Source organism: Petaurus breviceps, unplaced genomic scaffold, assembly GCF_028583685.1.
Source record: "Petaurus breviceps papuanus isolate PSGF00001 unplaced genomic scaffold, PetGlider_PUasm1.0 90491, whole genome shotgun sequence".
Lineage (NCBI taxonomy): Eukaryota > Metazoa > Chordata > Mammalia > Diprotodontia > Petauridae > Petaurus > Petaurus breviceps.
In genome coordinates this window covers 747,641-762,253 of record NW_027187263.1, presented here as the reverse complement: position 1 = coordinate 762,253, position 14,613 = coordinate 747,641, and positions in this window count along the sequence as shown.

The following is a 14,613-nucleotide window of genomic DNA, read 5'->3' as shown; positions in this document are numbered from 1 at the left end:
AGAAGACCTTCACATATAGTAGGCACTTGGTAAATATTTCCTGAATTGTTAATATTAACTTCCTCCAAATCATTTTACTAGAAATGAAAATTATTTAGAATTTGTTGCCAAGCTTTCTGACATCCCATCACATACATTATGGACTTGATTCTCATTATAATATTTATTTTACCATGAGGAACCAGATGAAAACACTCTTGATTATTTATTCCCTGGCTGATTATTGTTTGTAAATTAGAGAATCATAGTGTGTTAGAGTTGGAAGATCTCTTAAAGATTTTCTAGTTTAACCTTTGCATTTTTCAGGTGAGGAAATTGATGTAGCTAGATCTCTTGAGTTTTCCTCTATTTTGTTCCCTGCCTTTTGGTTATTTCAATGTTTATCAGCCCCTCTACTAAGTGATAGGGAAGGACAGAATTTAACATTTGGAATTAATGGACTAAAATGAGATTATGAGTTTCACTGCCAATATCAATTATCTAATTATAATAATAATAATATCTGCATCATAGAATTATAGATTTAGAGTTGGAAGGGACCTTAAAGGTCATCAAATCCAAACTCCTTATTTTAACAATGAGGAAACTGAAGGTCATAGAGATTAAGTTATTTACATGAGGTCACATAGTAAGTGTCAGAGACAGGATTCCAACCTAAGTCTTTCCTGATTCCAAGGACTTGGAGGGCTGGACTGTCCTCTATATGATCTCATTCATCAATGGATGGTGAGTTGGTTTACTTTCCATAGCATTCTCAAAATGGTGGGCTGTTAAGGACCCAGCAGTTTTTTGGAAACCAATATCCCTCCTTGACAGTACTTAGATTACTGTTGCCCCGTTTCTGTTTAACACTCTGGGCATACTTAGGAGTTACGAGTCCCAGTGGAAAGACAGATGAACAAGCAAGAAATGACCACTTTTAGGTAATCACCAAGAATGAACCAAATGGGTGTCATAAACATACTTATACTATGGCATTGTAACAAATATTGACAGAATAAGTGCTATGCACATTTAGTAATGAATAAGCTCTAGAGATCTGGCAACTTTGTTAGCTTTTCTAAAGCTGAACAGTAGACCGAGACACCCCTATTCAAAAGAATAGAGAAGCTCAAAACTGGAAAAAACCAGAAAGCTCCAACTTCTCACTCAACAGATAGAAAAATGGGGGTCCAGAGAAGCTTAATTACTAAAATCAAGTGACCCAGATTTACTAACAGTCTGCCACTCTTTCTGAATAACCATACCACCTGAAAAAAAGCAGTCCAGTAATATTAAATACCTGACAAGTATCATACATCATTTTTAAAAGTCTATCTCCATCAATGAAGTTGTCTAGGACAGTGGGCTCCAAAGTGGGAGTGAGAGGAACTAGCTGTCCCTGTCTTTTTACTTGACTACTATAATGGACTCCTAATTGGCCTCTCTGCTTCAACTTTCTCCCTTCTCCAGTTCATCCTTTGCATAGCTGCTCAAATGAGTTTTCTAAAGCACTGGCCTGATTATATCACTGGCCTACTCAATCAGCCCCCTGTTGATGCTAGAATCAAATGGCATTCCATCTTTATCTCATCCTTTTAAAAAATTTCTATTTTCAATAGCTAGCATTTATCTATTACTTTAAGGTTTGCAAAAAGCTTTACAAATATCTCATTTTATTCTCATAACAACACTAGGGGATAGGTACTATTTTGCAGAAGAAAGAACTGAGGCAAATAGAAGTTAAATGACTTATCCAGAGTCATACAACTAGTAAGTATGAGGCTATATTTGAACACAGGTCTTCCTGACTCCAAGACCAACACTCTATCTACTATGTCATCCATTACATCCTTAACAGCCCACCATTTTGAGACTACTATGGTGTAATGGTAATGGGATTTGAAGAACTTCCATGCCCCTTGAACTTGCTGACAAAACCGGAAGGGGTGGGGCAGAAAGGAGCTGGAGCCAAATAGGAGCCAAGCTGGAACCAGCACACTGACTGGAAGCAGCAGTGCAAGCTCCTTTTTTTTTTTTTTTTTTTTTGTTTGAGCCAGCCAGAACTTCTGTTAAGGACTCCTGCTGAGGATTTCCAGGGATGGAAACTTCCGGGGTGCCAGAACTGCTGGGAGAGAGCTGTGTGGAGGCTGAGCAGTTACTCTGAATGAGGAGAGGAGGATCTTTGCCTGAGGTATCCTGTCTTGTTTTAAAGGCCTGAGAATGTGAGTGTTTACTGCATTAACTATGTGTGCCAACTCTGAGGCTACTGTGATGGCTTTGACTTTCTGGTTTGGGGACTCAGTTTCCTGGTATTTGAAATAAATGTTTTAGCTATGTCCCCCATTTACAGAGCCTGTTACATTTTTAATTTATTTTTTTCTTGTTTATTCTATTTATTTATTTATTGCTTTTTAGAGGGGGGAGGGCAGGGCAATCGGGGTTAAGTGACTTGTCCAAGGTCACACAGCTAGTAATATTAAGTGTCTGAGGTCTGAGTTTAAATTCAAACACATTATCTGGATGACCCTGGGCAAGTCATGTAACCCCGTTTGCCTCAGTTTCCCAATCTGTAAAATGAGCTGGAGAAGGACTTGGTAAACCACTCCAGTATCTCTCCCAAGAAAACCCCAAAAGGGGTCATGAAGAGTCAGTCACAACTGAAACACTTTTGTTGTCGTCATTCAGTTGCTTCAATTGGATCAAGCTCTTTGAGATCCCATTTGGGGTTTTCTTGGCAGATACTTGGAGTGGTCTGTCATTCCCTTCTCCAGCTCCTTTTACAGATGAAGGAATTGAGGCAAACAGGGTTAAGTGACTTGCCCTGGGTTACACTGCCAGTAAATGTCTGAGACCAGATTTGAACTCAGAAAGATGTGTTTCTGACTCCAGGACCAGCATTCTATCCACTGTACCACCTAGTTGCCCCTGATAATGCACTTGCAATCCAATAAAATCCCTAGCTCTTTTGCAGACAAACCACTGTCTAGACATGTCTATCCTATCTTTTAGTTTTTAAATTGACTGATTTAAACACACATTCAAAACTTCACACTTAGTCCTGAATTTCATCTCATTATATTCAACACCTTAGTTTTTTAAAACTTTTGGGGACCTAGATTCTGTTATCCAATGCATTAGCTATCCCTCCAAGCTACAAGTTTCACCTGGAAATTTGATAAGCATGCCATCTAAGAATTAAATCTGCTGGAATATGTCCAAAAGAGAAGTATTATAGGAGTTGAAGTAGGGAGAAATGTATATTTCAAAGGAGGATGGGTGTGTCTTGAGGCAGAAGAGGAGTGTTGAACATGGAGAGCTCTTCCCAGATCAGCAATGAAGACAAATGTTAAACTACATGCTAGGTGTTGACTTTCTTTATATTGGGGAATGACTGGGGCCCTTTGTACTGGCTACAGAGTTAGTAGGTTGTTTTTTTTTGGGGGGCGTTGTTTTGTTTTAAACTAAATGAGTAACTTGATTGGCACAGTTCTGAAAACTGGCTAGGGATTTATTATCATGAAGGCTTATTATAACAAAAGGTTTTTTGCAGTAAAGTATAGTTAAATAAAACTCAAAGCAGGGGGGTTGAAACTATGTAAAAATCAACATATTCATTTCATCTAAAAGGCCAAATTAGAATGCCTTATTAAATTAATTGCCGAAAGTGTGAGCTTTTCTGACAAGCCAGAGGAATTGTAAAAACACCAGAGGGGAGTTTGGGGTCAGCTTCATTCCCCCCAAACATTGTGGTCAGTAATGAAGCATTTTTTTTGGCTAAAAGGATTATAGCTGGAGTTTGGTCAGCCCAAGGTAAATAAGAATCACCCACAATTAAGATTATAGACGAAAGGTTGGGATGCGGGTGGGGGAATTAAGTTACTTTCAAACATTCTGAATTTGTTTCTCAATGTTTTAGTATTTTTAAAAATGATAGTGAGGAAAATGCAAAATCCTAAAACTGGGGTGGATAGAGAAAATTATTTCTGAATTCACGTCAACGCCAGCAAGATTAAAGTAAGCAGAAACCACAATGGATATGTTTACAGGTTATAAGACTGACTCAAAATAAGCATTTCATCAATGGGATTAAGCAACTACTCTATCAATAGGTTGAGGAATTTTGAATAGCTTTTAATAGAATTTGAGATTTTGCAAGTTCAATAGCAAGTTCACATCATTTTGGTCATTTTGCTGGAAGATAAATTCTTGGTCCATATTTTTGCCAGATTACTCTTCCTGGATTGTTTCTGCTAGAAAATCCTTTTTCCTTGGTTTATACAACTTGCAGAGTAATGAATTTGAGTTTGCATTGACTATAAAGGAAATACTAACATGGATACTATATAAGCTACGTAATGTGTATAACTCTCAAGTTTCCCAGTGTGTTGCATAAATTATTTACACCATCGAATCGCCAAGGCGTAAATATCTGTTTGTCTATCTGGTCTCCTCTCTCGTTGCAAAGATATATAGACAGAGATATGAATAGCAGATTCCCAGATTCCCTTTAGATGGAAGAACAGAATCAATTAAAAAAAAACCAACAAACAGATTTTTCATTCTCAGACCCACAAAATGTTACAATTACAGAAGATTGGTTAAAGAGTATATAATCCAACTCCCCAATTGTGCTTTGAGAAAGTCAAGATCCGCTAAGGTTATGATTTGCCCAAACCCACACAGCTAGAGCTAATGTCCTTTCCGGAGCTAAAATCCAAGTTTTCTCAACTCATTGTTCCAATACTTTTTCCATTGTGCCACAATATTTCTGTTAACTACACTGTAGTTATAAACCCCCGAATATTATATCTCTAGTTTTCTGTTATCTTTCTCTTTTCCAAATAAAAGATATTTTGATAGTACATTTCTCATTTGTGCCTAAAATTTATTTACATCAATATCCACAACAAAATAAGCATCTGAGTACACACAAAAGACAAAAGCCTTTGTTAGATTAGGCAAAATTGTGAAGCAGAAAGGAGTTTGTGTACTCGCTATGCTCTCAAGGGGCAACTAGGTGGCTGAGTGGGGAAAGTCCCAAGCCTGGAGTCAGGAAGACTCATATTCATGAGTTCAAATAAGGACTCAGACACTTACTGGCTTTGTGACTCTGGGCAAGTCACTTAACCCTGTTTGCCTCAGTTTCTGCATCTGTAAAATGAACTAGAGAAGGAAAATGCAAACTACCCATAGTATCTTTGCCAAGAAAACCCCAAATGGGGTTATGAAGAGGTGATTGAAAGACATGATTGAAACGACTGAACAACAGCAAAAACAACCCTCTTGTTCAGTGTCTCTCCCATTCCCCACCCCAGGTTGGATATCTAGTGATAAGAAATAAAGGGCATCATGTCTTTTTAAAAAGCATACTACTGCTCACAAACTGATTACTTGAAATCCTATACAATGCCTTTATTATCTGAAAAATTCTGATTCACTTAATCTTTCCTCAGGATAAATCCACTGTACTAAACTAGGCTTCCCTGCTGAGGGCAGCACAAGTAGTATTTGACTATGAGTTGGGAGATGTGAGTTATAATCTCAGACATGTCCTGTACCATGCTATCTGTAAAATAAAGGAGACTTTCCAGCTTGATAGGTAGATCTGCCAGGATGTATACTCTGCTGAAAAAGCCTCAAGAACTCAGGGCCAACCTGCCCTCACCACCATGCCTGCATAAAAACACCAACACACATGAAGCATCAAGTATATAGAGGTAACTGTCGGTACAGACTTCTCATAGAATGACCAGGAAGACATGTATTTTTCAATCAATTGATGCTTGTGGTTTAATGAATTCTCGGGGCCTTGGGACTATATTTTTTTTAAGCAATCGGGGTTAAGTAACTTGCTCAAGATTACATGGCCAGTTATTTCTGGGTGTGGTGCTGAGTATCTGAGCCCAGGACTCGATCCAGGTCATCCCAACACTGGAGCCGGCGCTCCTACTCGCTGAGCCACCTGGCCACCCCTAAGCAATTGGGGTTAAGTAACTTGCTCAAGGTTACATGGCCAGGTGTTTCTGGGTGGGTGCTAAGTGTCTGAGCCCAGGATTCGATCTCCAGGTCTATCTCAACACTGGAGCCGGTGCTCTTACTCGCTGTGCTACCTGGCCGCCCCTATACTTTTTTTTTTAAAGCAATCGAGGTTAAGTAACTTGCTCAAGGTTACATGGCCAGTTATTTCTGGGTGTGGTGCTAAGTGTCTGAGCCCAGATTCGATCCCCAGGTCATCCCGACACTGGAGCCAGTACTTTTACTCACTGAGCCACCTGGCTGCCCCTCCTTGGGACTATACTAACAAAAACTGCAATCACTATAGCAAACACCAAGCAGTCACCCTCCGGGGATAAAAGCCAGTAATTTGTTGAGGATGAAGAGAATAGCAATGATGATGATGATGATGCCTTATGTCTGATATTCTAACAATTCTATTTTTTCATAGTATTTTCACATTCATGATCTCATTTAATAAGGGTACAACACCCTTATTAGTTGGCAGGGTAAGAATGTTTTTCCTCCCAGAGGCAGAACACTGGATTTGGAATATTGAACTTGGAGTCAGCACACCTCAGTTTGAATCTTGGCTCTATCATTTATTACTAGTCTGACTTTAGGCAAGCAACTGAACCCCCTGGACCTCAGTTTCCTCATCTATGAAATGATGGGACTGGATTAGATGGCCTTTGAGAGTCCTTTCAGATTTACAGTTATATTTTAAAGATTTCCATTTTATAGATCAGGAATTTTAAGAGATTGGCCTAGAAATCCCTTCTATCTCTAAAACCTGAAACCTTAATTTGAACAGAGATTCAGTGACTTGCCTAAGGTCAGACAGCAAGTTAGTGACAGAATTAGGACTAGAATGAAGGTCACTTATCATGCACTTAACATGTGTGAGGCACTGGACTTAGGACTAATAATAATTATATATATACATACACGTGTGTGCATATATGTATATATATAGATGTGTGTGCATATGCAAAAGCATAGGCCTTTTCCTCAAGGAGCTCACATTCTAGTAAGGGAGATAATATGCAAACAACTCTGAGGGTATATGTGTATGAATATACATAGTGAACTTAGTTTCAATATATTTTTGTTGTATTTTAATATAATTGTTTTCCTCTGTAATCCTACATTTTTATTCTATGCATTTAAAAACATTATTCTGAAAAAAGGTCTATAGACTTCATGTGATTGCCAAAGGGGTTCACAACACAAAAAGGCTAAGAACCCTTGGACTAGATGATTTTCTAAGGTCCCTTTTGGCTCTAGTGTCCTATAAAACAAAGCTAAACATAGGGTAGAGGTTCATCTATTGAAAACGAAGTTGAATGAGGGAACCTGGGGAATTTCCTTCTAATATTCTATGATTCTAAGTTTTTGCTTGTCTCCCATCATAGCTTTGGTCTCTAAACACTTTATATCTTCCCCATTATAAGTTGTCGAGTTTTTAGGAGGTCCTGCTTGAATATCCGCATTAATTTCCTTTACCACACTTTCCTGATCCTAATCCCAAATGTTAGATGCTAGCCTTCTACTGAATTTTAAAGGGTAACGCTATATTCCATACAGATGTTATATGACAGAAACCACCTAGATGACTATCTTTCCTATCTTGCTGGTATGGAAAGTATGCAAGTATGAAAATATGAGATAAAGGAGTGCAAGCTGTATTAATGAGTAAGTCATTTGTTACTTATTTATTAAAAATTTACTATGGGGAAAAAAGTCATTACAAAGTTACTTCCTCTGATAACCATCCAAGCAAGACCTTTTTCATGAGCTCCATATCTGTGGAATCCAGGAGATTGAGGAAGTCCTCAAGTGTTCATCCGCGTGGCATGGTAAAGAAGAAATACTCAGAGACTGAAGATCTGGATTTGAAACCTGGTTATTCCACATACTACCTGTATGACATTGGGCCTCAAATTCCTCATCTATAAAATATGGATAGATATCAGACTAGATCACCACTTTTCAGCTAAAAATCTATCATCTCCTTAAAATAACAAGAATGAGATGGAGAACCAAGAGCTTGTCCTCTTTCCCAAGGGAAATCACATGGAGAATTATGATAATGTGTCTCCAGGGATTTCATGATTACTTTCAGATGATGATCTAATCAAATGTACAAATACTCAATAAAATAAAAGCCATATTTATAAAATCTCCCAAGATTCATTCTACGGTGCCATTTATTTCTATGACTACAAAAATATTGATGCAAATGCTTTACAGACTTTAAAATGATAACTGACATTTTCATAACATTCTTCTATATTTCATTGGCTAAAAAATATACTGTTATAAGAATTTGTAACAACTATATTGTTGATTTAGTGACACAGAATTTCTACCATGAGAATACCATATAGATATTTCATCTTCTTGATCTCTTCAATTATAATTTACTAATGAAAATCTCAAAATATTAAGTTAGAGAACATTTTCATTTGTAGATGGTGACTAGCTAGTGGGATGTAAGCCCCTTCAGAAGAGGAACTGGTTTTGTTTTGGGGGTTTTTTTTGTTTTGTTTTATTTTATTTTGTCTTTGTATCCCCAGGGTCTGGAACAATGTCAGGTCATTGCTTAATAAATGCTTGTGAATTGAATTAAGGTCTAGGTATATTGGAAGCTATCTTGCTTTTAGGAGACTCTCAGAATAGACATCTCCTTTGGGTGGGCATGAAAGTTTCCTTTACTGTCCTGAAAATTTTTCTTTGAACTCACTTAAAACCTTAATGCTGAATAACGTGGTCTATCCTCAGAAGACCTGCAGAACAGGTGCTCATCATTCTTTATAAAAACAACCCATCAAATATTTGAAAATTTTTATTTAATCACCCCTCAGGCTTACATTATTCAGGCTAAACAAAGACCAAATCAAAGCTATTTTTTCCCTAAGCAAGTACTTCATTTTTGTAATTCTCCCCTGAACCCTTTTCTTTCTTCACATACTTCAAGTATTTGAAAGGATATCACATGGAAGAAGGGTCAAACTTGTTCTATTTTGCCCCCAATGGCAAAACCAGTAGCAATGCCTGGAAATCTCAATAAAGCAAATTGAGACTGGATGTCAGTAAGGTCTTCCAAACAAAAATGTTGTTCAAAAGTTAAAAGGGCTGACTCAGTAGGTTTTCAAGGAGGAACTTGATGACCAATTCTCAAGTGTCTCAAAGAATTCCTTTTTGGAAATAAGTTCTAATAGGTGACCACTGAAATCCATTCTGAACTCTGACAATGTTACCGTGTGATGCTCTCTTTAGGGAGCCCAAAGCTGGATTCAGTAGTTTATAAAATACCTGTGCTGAGTATAAAGTTTACAATATTCATTGAATTTTATTTTTTCAATGCATATACACATTGCCTAACAGGAATGGTATTGGTAGTATGTTAGGTACCCAGTATACAGTAAACACATAGTAAATGTGTGTTGATTTGAACTGGATTGAATTGCATTGAACTTGCTTCAAGAAATTAGACATAGTCCCTTGAATGAAAATGAGCTACAGATATCAGAGAGAAATAGCATGGTATAATGGAGAGAGTGTCATACTTAGAGTTAGAAATATCTGGGTCAAAACCTTGATTCTAATACTTGCTAGCTGTTGGACTACTGATCTCTGAGTCCTAGTTTCTTCATCTTTAAATAATACCTGTGGTACATACTTCACGGAGTTGTTATGAGACTCAAATAAGGTAACATATGCTGAATACTTTGCAAAACTTTAAACTATCATATGGGGTATCCCAAGAAGTTGCTATTAAGTATTTCAAGACCACACTTGGACTTTGGGGAAACCATGAATACATATAAGCAAATAACAGTAGAATGATTAGAGTCAAGTTCAATTTCTCTCTACTTTTCACTGCACTACCAGATCCTTATTTACTGATTTCATATATAGATATATTGTGTTTAAAATGTTTTCCTTCATTATGCTTTGTCCAGTGCCTGACAAGGGTAACTTAATACAGGTTTGTTCATTTAATTTTAAAAAGGAATTTCAAAATACCTACTTACAAGGGGGGAAAAATTAGACACTTTGGAATCCAAAGGGGCAATGATCTTCTCAGGCATATATACTTGAAAGGTATTGTTGTCTTCCTTGTCAATTAGTGTTTTTGATATCTGATATGAATAAAATGTCAAATTTCCAAAATAAAACCAAGCAAGAGTATACATTCTGGTAAACCCTTATATAACCAGAACAAATTACAGGTGACTCAGCTCGTGGGAGAAATGGGGAACTAATAAACCAGAACTGTGTAAATCTAAAAAAGGTACAGATCATTATCGATACAAGGTTAGAAAATGCAGTTGACTCCCTTTTAACAATGACCAACCATTATGACTCCAATTTCTTTCCCAGAGAAAGGGAAACAGTGGAACAGTCCGCTCTTGTTCAGCCCAGTTGTTTATCTAAAACTACAGTCAAAGCTAGAAATTCTGTCCATTGTACTTCCAGCTGACATGCTAACTCTGTTCACTCCATAGGACAGGGGGTGTGGTCCATCCTATGGAATTTCTGGCAGATCACTCTCCAGATCTCGTGTTCCCTAAGGGACAGATTTTGCAATAAGCAGGAACAGAAGAAAGTATCAGGAAAATGAATCAAAGCATTTTTCTCCTTCATGTTCTCAGATGTTGCTGTTGACCATGTGGAGAAGTACATTTAGGAAGAAGGATATGAGTATGCCTTAGAACATTGTACATTGTTTTACATCTATAGTGACCCTTCACAGAACCAGGAGCTAAATATGTTCTAAATATAAGCTTACTGTGTGCAGGGCATACAGTGGAGAGCAATTGCTGATACACCACTGTGTCTTCAGCTCCAAATCGAAGTGTTGGGGAAGAAAATGAAACAATTGTCCCTTAGTCACAGTCCCCTGTTACCAATAGGTTCATCATATGAAATAAAGTCAAGTTGTCCGTAATGAGATCCGACCTTTAAAAAATATCTTCTTCCCTTCAGCCAAAGACCTTGTCTCTTAAAAATCCTCTAAATTTCTTATTTTTTGATAAGTAGCCAGCTTTCCCAATCATGTTTATCTGAACTATGCAATTTTTCCAGATAATTTCTCAGATAGTTGAATTATATTTTCCCAAATCCACATTCACACAGATATGTCACTCAGACCTGTGTTGTTTTAAATCATTTTTCTTACCCAAATTCAACTATTAAATGGGAGAGGGACAATTCTGAGATATGGAGATGTAGAATTTGATTTTGAAAAAAAAACGTATTAAGTCCCTACTATATGTTAGACAAACATGAAACAGTGTAACTCAACATCCAGGTGGTATATCCAGGTTCAAAAGTGAAACCAAGCTTGAAAAGGACCAATAACTGTCCCAATCATCTTGCCTTGGTTTCATCCATCCTCCTGATAAGTACACTGGATATGTGTGTATGTATAGTGACTGCAAAAAAGTACAATCAACACAACTCTACTATACAGGCACAACCAGAGGTATGCAAAACAACACTTAGGAACAACTGGAACTTCCAGAAGCTCATCACCAACAGATGGAAGGCAGAAGAAAAGGAGCTAAATAGAGCAGGAATGTTGACTTGAACTCAAGTCTTGCTAACTCTCTATCCACCTCTATCCTCCCTACTACTCTATTGTCTCTCATGTTATAATGGGACTTTTAAAAGGAACACCCTAAACCCTTGGGTCACATCATCCTGCCAGTCATTATGGCATTTTGTCACAATCTCCATAACAAGTTACTAATATCTCTTTTGGGATAAATTAGAACAGTGCCTAGACAATATTGGTCAGCTCATGATGCTGTGAATTTGTGGGGGGGAGGGCGGGATACTATGAATTTTAAAAACAATCACAGAACAGTTCGAATAAACATTGTACGCTTTAAAATAGATCCAATTCAAATCCAAATTTCCAAACAAAATGTCTTGGTTCTGGCACCTTTATCTCAATAGATCTGGACATCCAACTATTGAGTTAATAGTTTATTTGACTAGGGCCCTTTAAAAGGTATGACATATCAGGGACTCAGAAACAGGAAACAAGTTATTTTTCTTCCTGGCAATATGTTCAAACTGAACAAGTAAACACATGTGCGTGTGCCTCCTGAGCATTACCTAATCTCTGTCTTTAAATGTTGTCTATTGAAAACAATATATCCTACTGTTACTATTCTGAACCACAAGTGAGTTATTAATTTAGGAACAACAGAGTTTAGTACTAATAGTAACAATATACTATATTTAAATAGTGACTTCTAATAGGAGTTCCATGAAAAGACAAACAATGGAGAAAGAATCCTCCCAATACTGCTACTGTTGTAGCTGTTGTTCAGTCATGTCCAATTCTTTGTGACCCCTTTTGGGAGGTTTTCTAGGCAGATATTGTGGAGTGGTCTGCCATTTCCTTCTCCAGCTTATTTTACAGATGAGGAACTGAGGCAAACAGGGTTAAGTGACTTGCCCAGAGTCACACAACTGGTAAGTGTCTGATGCCAGATTTCAGCTCATGAAGATGTCTTCCTGATTCCAAGTCTAATGCTCTATCCACTTTGCCACCTAGCTGCCCTGAAATATTGCTGTTATAAAAGATTAACACCTGAAGTGGGAACATAGAGGCACATGGTAGATGTTTTCTAACCCATCGAACATGATTTTAATTTTAATTTCTTTCCCATACTCATCATTTGTTGCTTGCTTCAAATACTAGAGTACAGAGTACTAGAGACTGAGAAATACAGCACATAACAAATAACAACGATCAACACCATAGAAGTATTTTACAGCTCTGAAACATTTCTATACATTATTTCATCTGACCTTTGCAACAATTTTGTAAAATAGAGTCTCCTCTTTTCCGCATGAGAAAATTATGACTCAGGTAGGTAAAAAACATTATCCAAGTTCACAAAGCAGGATAGAATGAAGTTCAATTCAATTTCATTCTCAAACTTTTACCAGACACCTACTATGTACCTTTGTACATAGTAGCACTGTGTTAGATCTTGGGGACAACAAGAATGAAATGAGAAAACATCTCTGTTTTTATGGACTCTATGTTCAGTTGGAAGGAGACAACAAGTAGATAAATATGACACAAAGTAAATTGTGGAAAGAGCTCTGGCAGCTTGGGAAATCAGGGAAGGCTTCCTTAGGACTTCCTCAGCAAGCTGAGCTGAAACTTGACAGAAGACGAGAGGAAACAAACAGAGAACTACTGAATAATCCACATATTGATGAAGGAAAAGTGACCTGGTTCAATCCAGAAGTCATCAAGAATGACTATTTTATTATTTGTATCCTTACCCAGAGTTCCTTTGGAAACAGCTTATTTTGGCATATTTCTAGCTTTCATCTAGGTATCTTTATTTCCCTTGCCAGCAATAATATGTGGAATGCAGAAGAAGTTAGTTACACACAATAAGGAATACAAAAAAAAAGAGAGTCAGTACCAGACTCTATAGATAGTCAAGAATTCTTTTTTTTTCTGATGAATCCCACTTTCCTTCCTCAGGCACCTACCCTGTCATACAGAATTACAGTGCTTGGAATTACATGGGCTATTACATCAATAAAAAGTTACCTGCAAGTAGTAGAATAAAATTATTTTTGAGATTATATGTGTGTATATACATATGTTATATACACATATACATATATATATACACATATGTGTGTATACTAATTAGGATATGTATAGAGGAAGCATGGCATTCAACTCAGGCTCTGATCAGGATTCAAATCCTACTTCTGACATATTTTGATTGCACAAACCTGGGCAAGTCAATTAAAAACTCTTTTCTTTTCTCTAAGATGCCTCCTTACATAAGAGTTGCTGGGGTACTTTGGAAGAGCTGCCTCTTTGGAAGTTCCTACACTGGGTAGGGTGTAGAGTTAGAGGAGTAGAGTTCAAGTCCCACTTCTGACACTAGCTGTGTGACCTTGGGCAAGATGCTTAACCTTCCTGGATATTATTTTACTTAATTTACTTATCTGTAACATGAGGGGGGGAAATTAGATGGCCTCTAATGGCTCTTTCCTGATCTAAATCTATGAAATTGAAGGATTGTACCAAAATAGAAGGAAAGAATGTATGATCTGAAAAAGGTGGTGGTCTGGTTGTGAAATGAGACAGAACAGATCAATAATTCAAGTGATTGATTAATACTCCAAGATACTAAGGATATTAAGGAATAAGAACATCTCCCCACCCCCAGCACATGCAGTAGAACCTCTTAGGAAGTTTTATGAGGGAAAAATACTGCCATGATTCAGGAAGGTGGTAATCCTGATAACTGAACTCTTCTTTTGAAGTATGAAGGTAAAATAGTGAACTGTCTCTTAGAGGTCTAAGCTCCTTGGAATACATTATGAAAAACACCCTGACATAAGGGCTTGAGTTGATAGCAATTGAGAAAAACCCTCAGTAGCACCCCTAGAATTCTCCAGAAGAGATGTCCTTAGTCTGGTTCCAGAGGACCCAATGCAAAACAACCAAAAGTTGGGATGAAGAGCCCCCAAAGTCTCATATATATATATACACATATACACATACATATACACACACACACACACACATATATATATATATATATATATATATATATATATATATATATATAT